Raw genomic sequence first — 12,123 nt, forward strand, 5'->3', positions numbered from 1 at the left:
GCACCTGCAGACAAGCACTGGCCAGATCACCACAATCGTCAGGCCTCTGCAACTGCTGTTGCAGAGTAGAGGTTCCTGGCAGAATCTGTCCCAGAGAAACTGCAGGCCTACTAACTCTTGGGTCTAACAGATAACTCTGCAATAGTCTTCTAGTCTACGTGCCCTCCCGACGCTACGGACGACTGCACCTCACTCCTTCCTGGACACTCCCTCAACAGGGTTTGCACGCTACTTCCCTCTCTGAACAAACAGGCAAGCTTGTAGGTGCTTCAGGACTAGTAAACAGCTCCTTCCACAAGCGAACCAGCCTTCACAATATTTCCCTTCACCTTTAGGACACTTGCTGTCAGGCAGGCACCAGACCTGGTTGCACAGCAGTCCTCTCTCTACATACTCTGTGGAGCACTACCTTTCTTGGCCATAAACGACTTGGAGTTGGAACAACTAGTGAAGTATCACTTTTATAAATAAAAATTAGAAAGGAGATGTGCATCCACAGTCTAAAATTTAAGAACTGGTTTTGGGTGGTTCTCATTTCACATGTCCTTTACAGGCGGTTCTCTAGATATAGGCTACATGGAGAATGATGCACCTCCCAGCAGAGCAGCCTCAAAACTGGAGCAGCCACAACAGAGGCACAAAGAGGTGTGAAGAGCCTGCCTCTTCCTGTCACCAGCCCAGCTAAAGGAGTAATCCGGCATCGACAAAAGGCCAGGCCTCACTAGAGGTTTCTTCATCATGCCCAAAAGGCTGTAGCCCCACCCTTTACCCCACTGTCCGCCAAATGGCAGTGTGTAGGAAGACTAACCAGCAGCCCTTTGCTAAGGCTAAGCGGAAGACCTAGTAGAATATCTAAAGAAATCAGAGTCTAGGTTTCTTCTCTCCAGTTTCAGGAATGCGCGCAATACACTTCACTGTCTGGGAACACAGCCTAACCCCAATCTTGTGCAAAGCCAGGCCAAAAGTATTCAAAATTGATCCCACTGGCCTCCAATATTCTGGCTCACTCACACACTATGCATGTATCACACAGCCTACACACATTAACACACATAACAAGCACTCAGGATGTTAGTGCAAGGAACTGGGTAAGGGTAGAAAAGCAGAACATTACAGAAGTGGGCGAGCAGACCTCGAATCCAGTGATTCAGATCAAAGTTCTGATCACCCTATAGATTATCAAAATGTGCAAGTTGGCACCAGTGCCCTATTTGCTAAGACCATGACAGGGATGTTATGTTTATTTGTAAAGCACACTATCTGCAGCGAGGGTGTCCTGGCACTGAGCAGGTGTGTCTGCCCACCCTGCCCATATCAGGTTGGTAAATTAAAAGGCCAGGTCATCAGCTTCCTGTGGAATACGAGGAGAGGAGGAGGCTCTGAAGTAGACTGAGAGGCTGTTCCATGCTTTAGGAGTGATGTAACAGAACGCCCATCCTCCTGGTCTGGTTCTGTCTCTGCGTGGGATGTGTGCAATAGGAGTCCTGTTGTAACGCCCTGAACGTCTCAGGATCGTTTAACAGACACGACAATGAGGACGCAACCACTAGTGAAGGGTTAGTTGTTTTAATGAAGGCAAATATAATACAAAGAATAAACAAGTTATAGTCACTGGAATCCTCCAGGCTAAGTACGTTACCAGCCCACAGCACGGATGGTCCTAACCGTCCTCTGCATATACGCCGGTCCCGGCGTATGCCAACAGAGGGCAGAAATGAAATGGCCGACAATGCCAATCGGTAGGCTGTGAGGGGCACGAAGAGTGTTGGGGAGAATCGAGGAGTCAGGGAAACACCCAGCCGGGGTCTCTACCTGAAGGGAGCAGCCGCTCAACCTCTTCCTCAGACTGCACCGGGACGCGGAGTCACCTCCTGGTGATGCGTCACCGATACCCCAATCACAAGCAAGAAGACTGAACCGAGAGCAGCCGCTCGATCGATCCTGTGGACTTCCGAGTCTGTAACGCGGCAAACACCTCCTGGTGTGCGTTACAGCTGGCAGTCCCTGTGTCTCTGGTCGGGCTGGGAGTTACGACTCCAACCAGCAAAAGCGCCACTGCGCTTGGACTCAGCCGAGTCAAAAAGCGAAGCTCAATGGTTGACCGGTAGAGCTTCCGGGTCCTTCACAGGTGACGATGGGGCAAGACACGGCCCAGGGAGTAACGACTCGACCTACCTCCGTTCTTGCCTTACTGGAGCACCACTCCGGAACACTGCTCTTCACGAAGCAGGTACGTCGGTGTGAACACAATATCCGACAGCGTTGTACCTCCCGGTTCCTCCCTTTATAGGGCGTGTTTTCCTTGAGTTATGTAACAGCTCTCCTGTTTACATAAGGGCGTGTTTCCTTGAGTTATGTAACAGCTCTCCTGTTTACATAAGGGCGTGTTTCCCTTGTGTTATGTAACAGCTCTCCTGTTTACATAAGGGCGTGTTTCCCTTGAGTTATGTAACAGCTCTCCTGTTTACATAAGGGCGTGTTTTCCTTGAGTTATGTAACAGCTCTCCTGTTTACATAAGGGCGTGTTTCCCTTGTATGACAGGAATTCTTGACAGTACATCCTCCCTCTCAGCGGCTCCCCACGGGTCCAGCGCTGGCAGGAAAACGCCGATGGAACAAGGAGACCAAGCGCGGAGCATGAACCCCTTCAGCCGGTTCCCATGAATGCTCCTCCGGGCCATAGCCTTTCCACGCAACCAGGTACCACAGCTTCCCCCTGCGCCATTTGGACGCCCGTATGCCCGACACTTCATACTCCACCTCCGACTCCACGCATACCGGCCGAGGTGTCCCAGACGGCTTGGAGGGTGCTGGTTTGAGCAATGATACATGAAAGACAGGGTGTATCCGCAATGACTGGGGCAAGCACACCTTCACGTTCACGGGACCCATACACTTGGTAATTCGATAGGGGCCCATGTACTTGGGATGGAACACACTGTTCTTTCGAAACCTCATGTTTCTTGTGGATATCCAGACGTAGTCTCCAGTGCGGTACAGTGGCCCGGGCCTTCTCTTCCTATCTGCCGCAGCCTTGTATCTTCTCTTGGCCTCTATTAGGACAGCCCTTGAGCGCATCAATGTGTCTTTTATGTGTGCCACCCTGTCCGCTGTGGCGGGAATCCTGTCCTCTCTGAACGGATGTAGAAATGGCAAGAACCTGGGATGTTGGCCATAGTTGCTATAGAACGGAGATGACTGTGTGGAGCTGTGAGTGGCGTTGTTATAGGCTATCTCTGCAACCCATAGCAAGTCGACCCATTCTTCCCTGCCCTGGTCCACAAAACATCGCAGATACTGTTTGAGCGTTTGGTTCAGGCGCTCGGTTTGGCCGTCCGTTTGAGGGTGGTAGCTGGTGGACAGGGCGGTCTTAACATGCAGCGCAGTGCACCAAGTCTTCCAGAATTGCGCAGTAAACTGCGACCCCCGGTCCGACACGATCACCCCAGGTAATCCATGCAGTCGTACCACATTCTTTAGGAGTAGTGACGCCAATTCCCCGGCCGTAGGGACTCTCTTGCAGGGGATGAAGTGCCCCATTTTCGTCAAGTAATCCACCACCACCAGTATTGCCGTCATCCCCTGGTCTACCGGTAGGCCCACCACGAAGTCCAGTGATATGCTATCCCATGGTCTATCCGGGGTTGGAAGTGGATGTAAGAGCCCTTGGGTTCGGCCATGGTCGGCCTTCATGGTAGCACACGTAGGACACTCCTGTCCCCACCTCCTGACATCCACTCTCATGGTTGGCCACCAGAATTGCCGTCCCATGCTAGCCACCGTTTTTTCAAAGCCCAAATGACCTGCGCATGGAGAGTCATGGCACCAGATGAATGCTTGTTTCCTTAGCCTAGGCGTGGGTATCAATAGGCACCTGCCCTTCAGGGGTATCCCGTCCTTCAGCTGCCATTCTCTGTGACTGAGGAGCCACCTCCGCCATGCGAATGACCTGATCCCTCTCTTTATTCCCCTCAGGAAAGTATCCGGTTGGATAACCCCCAATACCATCCTCGGGGAAATGATGGAACGCTCGGTCGCAGGCAATGGTTCCTTAACTGCAGATTGACGGGACAGGGCGTCCGCCTTTCGGTTTTCCGTCCCCGGCCGATATGTGATGCGGAAGTTGAACCCCGCAAAGAAGATCATCCACCGCAGCTGCCTGGGAGAAAGGTGTCTAGTGGCAGTCATGAACTGTAGGTTCCGATGGTCCGTGTACACCGATACCACATGTCTTGCCCCCATCAACCAATGCCTCCATTCGGTGAAGGCGTCCTTGATTGCGAGAAGCTCCTTCTCCGCAATATGGTAGTTGCGTTCGGCGTCGTTGAGTTTGCGGGACATGTACGCAACGGGATGAAGCACCCCTGTGTCGTGGTTGCGTTGGGACAAGATAGCCCCCAGCGCCACATCCGACGCGTCCGCTTCCACCACGTAGGGGAGATCCGGATCGGGGTGAGCCAACACCGGCGCCTTACCAAAGGCGCTTTTCAGGGCCTCAAAGGCTTTGTTCGCTTCAGGGGACCAGACAAACTCCTTGGACTTCCTCAGTAGCTGTGTGATTGGGGCCACCACTCCTGAAAATCCATCTATGAACCGCCTGTAAAAGTTGGCGAAGCCAATGAAACTTTGGACGTCCTTCACTCTTTGGGGCACCGGCCATTCTTTCACCGCCTTGATCTTTCGTTCTGCCATCTCCTGTCCCTCTGGACTCAGCATCACTCCGAGGAATTCCACGGATGTGACGTGGAAGTCACACTTGCTGAGTTTACAAAACAGCATGTTTTCCCTCAGCTTTTGGAGCACAGCTTTGACGTGGTGTACGTGCTCCTCCACACTGGACGAATAGATGAGGATGTCGTCGATATATACGACCACGTAGATATCCAACTCCTCTCTGAATACCTCATTCAAAAAGTACTGAAAGGCTGCCGGGGCGTTGCACAGACCGAACGGCATGACGAGGAACTCAAAAAGGCCGAACCTGGTCTTAAAGGCGGTCTTCCACTCGTCTCCGTCCCTCATGCGCACCAGATGGTATGCCCCTTTCAAATCCAACTTGGTGTAGATACGAGCTTTCTTGACCTGTTCCAGAAGTACACTGATGAGAGGCAAGGGGTACCGATTTTTTATGGTTATCGCATTCAATGCCCTAAAGTCCACACAGGCTCTCAGCTCCCCATTAGCCTTCGGGATGAAGAAGAGTGGCGAGGCGGCCGGAGACTTGGACGGGCGGATGAATCCTAGCTTGAGGAGTTTATCCAGGTACCCCCGGAGATGCACGTTTTCAGGCTCCGTCAGGGCATACAGCCTGCCGCTGGGAACGCTGGCCCCTGGCACCAGGTCGATCTGGCAGTCAAACTGTCTATGTGGTGGTAGCACTTCCGCCTTCACCTCATCAAATACATCCTCAAAACTGTGATAAGCCTGGGGGAGAGCCACATCTTTTTCTGCCGCTGTAGCCACCGTCTGACTCCCGCTCTCATCTGCGTCAAGGGATTCCGTTCTTATTCCACAATGCAGGATGCAATACGGTGACGTCATTTCGATGCGATGTGTTGGCCAATCCACAAAGGGGTTGTGTTTCTGTAGCCACGGCAATCCCAATATGACGCCATATTGGGGCGCTCGGATGATGTTAAAATCGATTTGTTCCAAATGGTTCCACCCATATCTCATCGGAAGGACCCCCGTGTGCTGCCCGATGGGCCCCGTCACCAATCGCCTTCCGTCTACAGCATAGACGTCTTCGGGTACAGCTTTGGGAAGAAGCACTAGCCCTAGCCTGCATGCCTCGTTGTGGTCCATAAACATGCCAGTGGCCCCTGAATCCACCATGGCCACAACGGGTATCCACTGGTCATGCACTCCCACGTGCACCGTGATAAACAGGTGTCGTTGTCCCTTAGTGACCGAGTTGGAAAGTGAAGGGATGGATGAGTGACTCCGAGATGCCCCTTCTCTGGTCTTGGAGTCCTCTAGTTTTCCGCCGGTATGTCCACCACGGCTGTTACCGACCGGTTGGCCCGATAACGTGACGTCTTCGGTTTGGCAGGGCATTCACGTACGTAGTGGCCTTTTTTGCCACAATATAGGCACAATCCTTGTTTACGGCGTGACTCTTTCTCCGTGGCTGTGAGGCTCGCTCGTATTGCGCCGATGTCCATGGGTTCTCCCTTGGATGCGGTGGAAGTTTCAGGACTTCCCACCGTCACATAGGATGGAAGGGATTTTCCTTTTCTCCCATGATCCCCCTTTCTTTCACTTAGCCTATGTTCCAGCCGTAATACCAGGTTGATAAGGCCCTCACATGTCTTGGGTTGAGGGTCAATATGAGCCACGGCGTCCTTGAGCTCATCGCACAGCCCTTGATGGAAGAGCGCCGTCTGTTTAGCAACAGGCCACTTGGTTTCCGCAACCAGCCTTCGGAACGCGTTGAGATACTGCACCAGGTCGTTGGATCCCTGTCTCAACTCAAGCATTTCACGGTCCGCCGTGAACGAGTCAGCCCTTCTGTCGAATACCTTCAGGAATTCCTCGCGAAAAGCACCCCAATCACATAAGAGGGGGTCGTCCCTGCTCACCAGAGGTACGGCCCATTGTGCCGCGTTTCCAGCCAAATAGGATATAAGGAAAGCCACACGAGCCTGACTCGTGGGGAACGCCTTTGGTTTGCACGATAAATGTAGCGCCACTTGTGTGAGGAATACCTGCACTGTGTTAGGATCCCCACTGTACCTCTCTGGTGTCGCCAAGGGGATGGCTACCGGCATTTCCACTACTACCGCAGGGGTCTGATTCGTGAGGGAGGTGCTGGGCGTGAGCGGGTCCAATTGGATAGCATCCAGTCTGGCTTTTACATCGGCTGTTTCTTGCCTAGAGGCAGCCACTTCAACTTGCATGGCCGCTAAAGCAGCCAGCACATCATCAAGTGTTGCCATGTCTGTTATCGACCGGGAGACAGTTAGTGTTATTAAGGTCGGATATTTTGTAACGCCCTGAACGTCTCAGGATCGTTTAACAGACACGACAATGAGGACGCAACCACTAGTGAAGGGTTAGTTGTTTTAATGAAGGCAAATATAATACAAAGAATAAACAAGTTATAGTCACTGGAATCCTCCAGGCTAAGTACGTTACCAGCCCACAGCACGGATGGTCCTAACCGTCCTCTGCATATACGCCGGTCCCGGCGTATGCCAACAGAGGGCAGAAATAAAATGGCCGACAATGCCAATCGGTAGGCTGTGAGGGGCACGAAGAGTGTTGGGGAGAATCGAGGAGTCAGGGAAACACCCAGCCGGGGTCTCTACCTGAAGGGAGCAGCCGCTCAACCTCTTCCTCAGACTGCACCGGGACGCGGAGTCACCTCCTGGTGATGCGTCACCGATACCCCAATCACAAGCAAGAAGACTGAACCGAGAGCAGCCGCTCGATCGATCCTGTGGACTTCCGAGTCTGTAACGCGGCAAACACCTCCTGGTGTGCGTTACAGCTGGCAGTCCCTGTGTCTCTGGTCGGGCTGGGAGTTACGACTCCAACCAGCAAAAGCGCCACTGCGCTTGGACTCAGCCGAGTCAAAAAGCGAAGCTCAATGGTTGACCGGTAGAGCTTCCGGGTCCTTCACAAGTGACGATGGGGCAAGACACGACCCAGGGAGTAACGACTCGACCTACCTCCGTTCTTGCCTTACTGGAGCACCACTCCGGAACACTGCTCTTCACGAAGCAGGTACGTCGGTGTGAACACAATATCCGACAGCGTTGTACCTCCCGGTTCCTCCCTTTATAGGGCGTGTTTTCCTTGAGTTATGTAACAGCTCTCCTGTTTACATAAGGGCGTGTTTCCTTGAGTTATGTAACAGCTCTCCTGTTTACATAAGGGCGTGTTTCCCTTGTGTTATGTAACAGCTCTCCTGTTTACATAAGGGCGTGTTTCCCTTGAGTTATGTAACAGCTCTCCTGTTTACATAAGGGCGTGTTTTCCTTGAGTTATGTAACAGCTCTCCTGTTTACATAAGGGCGTGTTTCCCTTGTATGACAGGAATTCTTGACACCTGTAGAGGAGAGGGGTCTGGGTGGTTGGTGGAAGGAGATGTGACTGTTCAGGTGGGTGGGAGCCTATGTTGGTCAGTGCTTTGAAAGTCTGTGTGAGGAGTTTGAAATGAACATGTTTGTGTATAGGGTGCTCGTATAGCTCCCTGAGGTGTGGTGGGAGTTCTGTGTGGAATGTTGAGGATGAGTCTGGCTCCTAAGTTCTGAATAATTTATAGTCTTCTAGTGAGTTACTTGATGAACCTGGCATAAAGGGTTTTCCCACAGTCCAACTTGCTGATGACTAAGGAGGTTTTCTAGTGTTGCTTGGAAGTCATTTGAAGATTTCCCTCAGAATCTTCAGAGTGTAGAAGCAGGATGCAGTGAAGGCACTGACTTCTGTGGTCTTGTCCCGTTTGCGGTTGATAATTATTCAGAGGGTCTTGGTGTGGGTCCAAGCTCGGCGGGCCACCAGTTGAACTACAATGGTGAGATGTTCTTGCCAAAGATTAGTACTTCTGTCTTGTCTATGTAATAGTAAGCTCATTCCTATTTCCAAACTACACTTCTGAAGTTACTACGACCCAAAACAGTAGTCCAGCTCAGCTTTTTATTTTAACATAACATTAATTTTCATAAAAATATAATTTAATTATTTTTAAATAATTCTATAAACGGTTTTAATAATTAATAATACATAAACGTTATATGAAGTTACTAATTTCGTAACTTTTTTGTGCAGGTCTACATTTAAAATAAATATAAACAAGCATTGGCATAGCCAATAGGTCTCGCTTTTGGGACCTTATAAGTATTTAGTTATGTAGCACACTATCCTTGGTGCAACAACATTTACTGTTGCATGGTTAAAACACTTATAAGGCCCCAAAGGCGAGACCTATTGGCTATGCCAATGCTTGTTTTCAAAGAAATCAAAAAATCGATGTAGAAATGAACTGATCCCAAGATTAACAGCAATCTGCCAGCAGCCCGGTTCAGACTGGATTCTTTTCACATCCGGTCTTCTTTCATTCCTCCCTCCCCAGCCGCTCCTTTCTGGCCAGATGCTGCAGAGAGCGCATCAGACCCGCCAACAATAGTGAAAGCTCTTAAGTGTATTCTTTGTGGGCAGGAGGCTGGGTGTGGGCAGTTGGGATAGAGGCTTTTTTCTGGAGCCAGCTCAGTACACAAGTCTCTTGATTACCAGTGCAATTTTGCACGATGATTCCTGATGATATAAATTGCAGAATGATTCCTGATGATATAAATAAATTGCAGAATGATTCCTGATGATATAAATTGCAGAATGATTCCTGATGATATAAATTGCAGAATGATTCCTGATGATATAAATTGCAGAATGATTCCTGATGATATAAATTGCAGAATGATTCCTGATGATATAAATTGCAGAATGATTCCTGATGATATAAATAAATTGCAGAATGATTCCTGATTATATAAATTGCAGAATGATTCCGGATGATATAAATAAATTGCAGAATGATTCCTAATGATATAAATTGCAGAATGATTCCGGATGATATAAATAAATTGCAGAATGATTCCTAATGATATAAATTGCAGAATGATTCCTGATGATATAAATAAATTGCAGAATGATTCCTGATGATATAAATTGCAGAATGATTCCTGATGATATAAATTGCAGAATGATTCCTGATTATATAAATTGCAGAATGATTCCTGATGATATAAATTGCAGAATGATTCTGATGATATAAATAAATTGCAGAATGATTCCGGATGATATAAATTGCAGAATGATTCCTGATGATATAAATTGCAGAATGATTCCTGATGATATAAATTACAGTGGTGCACATTTGCGTTACCTGAGATGTCCACAAATTACATTTTCGCCCGTGGACCGGTATTATTTTGGGCTGGTCAGAATAGCAGTAGGGGTGTTGCAGCATAATGTTATCAGTACAATGGATTCAATCCGGAAACGTCTGTAATTGTACTGCTGCCAGCGCAGTGTGTGTAATGTGCAACCCGAGTCCCTTTATTGATCCTCTGTTACTCCCCTGCTCCATCCTGCTTTCATTTGTTGTTCGACATTCAGTTGCTACCTACCGTTCCTCCTTTGCTTATCTGCCCCTTTTTTTGCTAAACTTTGTTTGGAAGAACCCGATAGATTCAATTTGCTGCTAGGCTTCACCTATCTTTAAATTAAGCTTGCGCAGAAACAATTTGCGTTTTTTCATTTTCCGCTCCAAGATGGGTTCTTGCCATCCTTGAAAGGTCTCATGTTGCGCGTCCATTTTGTTTTTTCTTTGCCGATGCGCTCAACATCTGAAACAAAGGATTGCTTTTCTTTTCCCTGATGTTATTCAGGATCTGCAATGAGTACTGGCAAAGCTGAAAGGTGGGCTAATGGCTTTGCTAGATGGGACCTATTGGCTTTGCCAGTGCTTGTTAGTTTTGCTCTCGTTGGCAGAAGTCTGGGAGCAAACGTAGAGCTTCATGGCAATCCTAATGTAGGCAGGAGTCCTTAATGGAGAAGTGTGTACCCCCTGCTTCTGCACTTACGTCTGCCTGAACAGACTGGAGACGGTAGGAGAGCTGTTAGTGTTAGATCTTGGCCAGAAGGTAAGTGCAGGCAGAACATACTAGACATTTGAATACAAGCAAGCTTATAAACCGAATATAACATGATCAGCAGTGTTTTGAACTTTTGGAGTTGTTGTGTTAGTGGTCATGTGTAGGGCATACGAGGATACCAACCGTTAAGGTGCTACTCTTGTCCAGACGGGAGTGTCTAATGAATGAACTACCAAGGAATTTCAAGTATTTTTTATCTGTACAACGCATCAGGTGAGCTGAAGCACTCCTAACCTCCCATAACTAATGTGACAACATAAGTGCTACTCCCCTCAACTGCAGATACCAGTAAATATCCCACACACTTCCAAGAGTTGTCTCTGTTCATTGAGGCAGAAGCAAAAGGCAGCAGGACCACAGATGTTTACATCATGTATTAGGAGCTTCTGGTTGAGAGGGAGGGACCGATGGAGGATCATTCTTTCTGGTAGTATGTTTTGAGCTATGTGCACCCCAGAGACATCTACGTGTTCAATGAACATTCAAAGAGCACGACAAGAGAGTTACATTCTGAGAGGCTCATTCAGACTTTGGCAGACAGGGTACTCCTCCACCCTGTCTGCCTGCCCTGAAGTAGCATATGCTGCTATTTTTCCTGTTTGGCTTTCACCAAAGAAAGACTGGCTTTCCCGAATACAAAAGCAAAAAACATGACCACGACCTATTGGGAGAAAACTCCCAGCATGTCAGGGACATTTGTATTTTATCCCAAAAAAATAATCCCCAGCTTTGGATACTTGATTTTGAAGCACCACAAACTTTGTTGAGCTGCCACATTAGACATGGCCCTGGTTCAGGAAGCTTTCAGCGCCTTCTATGGAGCTGCTAAAATAGCACCTCTGCTGATGGCATAGAGATCTCCACCTGCTTGACAAAGATCTCTAAATATGATGGTCTTTGTCTTGCAAGGGCTGCAGAGTAAATCTCTCCTGTGTCCTCGCAGACTGATCATCAAACTCTAAATAAACCCAACTCTAAATCTCCAAGATCCTGAACAGTTTAAACAAAAAATATTCGATCATGACTAAAGATAAATGGTAAAAATGATGGTCAGACAGTGCTTAATTTGAGCGGGTGGTTTCCGGTGCTAGGCACCGCACTTAATTATCAACACCGACACGTACGACAGTCTACCACATGGTGGCACTGTTCGTATAATTTAGGGATGAGCATAACAGTTGTTTATTGATCCCATATGTATTGAAAATGACGAATGGCTGCTGCCCAAGCCTTTCTTACAGCTTTGGGGGCCTGGAATAGTCTCAGTTCTCACACTTGCAGGAAGAAGTGTGACAGTTAGAAGTTGCATTGGTACGGACATTGGTAGCACTGGTAGGGGCAATTTTTATGTATTTTTTGTTTTTACAAATTAAGCACCGTGGTCAGTAATGGAAAATGAAAACATTTACTCCTACAGGATGGGATAAAGAAGATGTGGAGTCACAACACAGGAGGAGGAGTCAAG

General features: G+C 48.5%; 1 protein-coding gene across 1 annotated transcript in view; it reads right to left on the bottom strand.

The window, feature by feature from the left end:
* The window catches only part of CIC (capicua transcriptional repressor), a 786,494-nt gene that overhangs the window by 664,809 nt on the left and 109,562 nt on the right, over nucleotides 1-12,123 (bottom strand). The gene's annotated exons all lie outside the window — the stretch shown is intronic.

The sequence above is a fragment of the Triturus cristatus genome, chromosome 7 (assembly GCF_964204655.1).
Source record: "Triturus cristatus chromosome 7, aTriCri1.1, whole genome shotgun sequence".
NCBI lineage: Eukaryota > Metazoa > Chordata > Amphibia > Caudata > Salamandridae > Triturus > Triturus cristatus.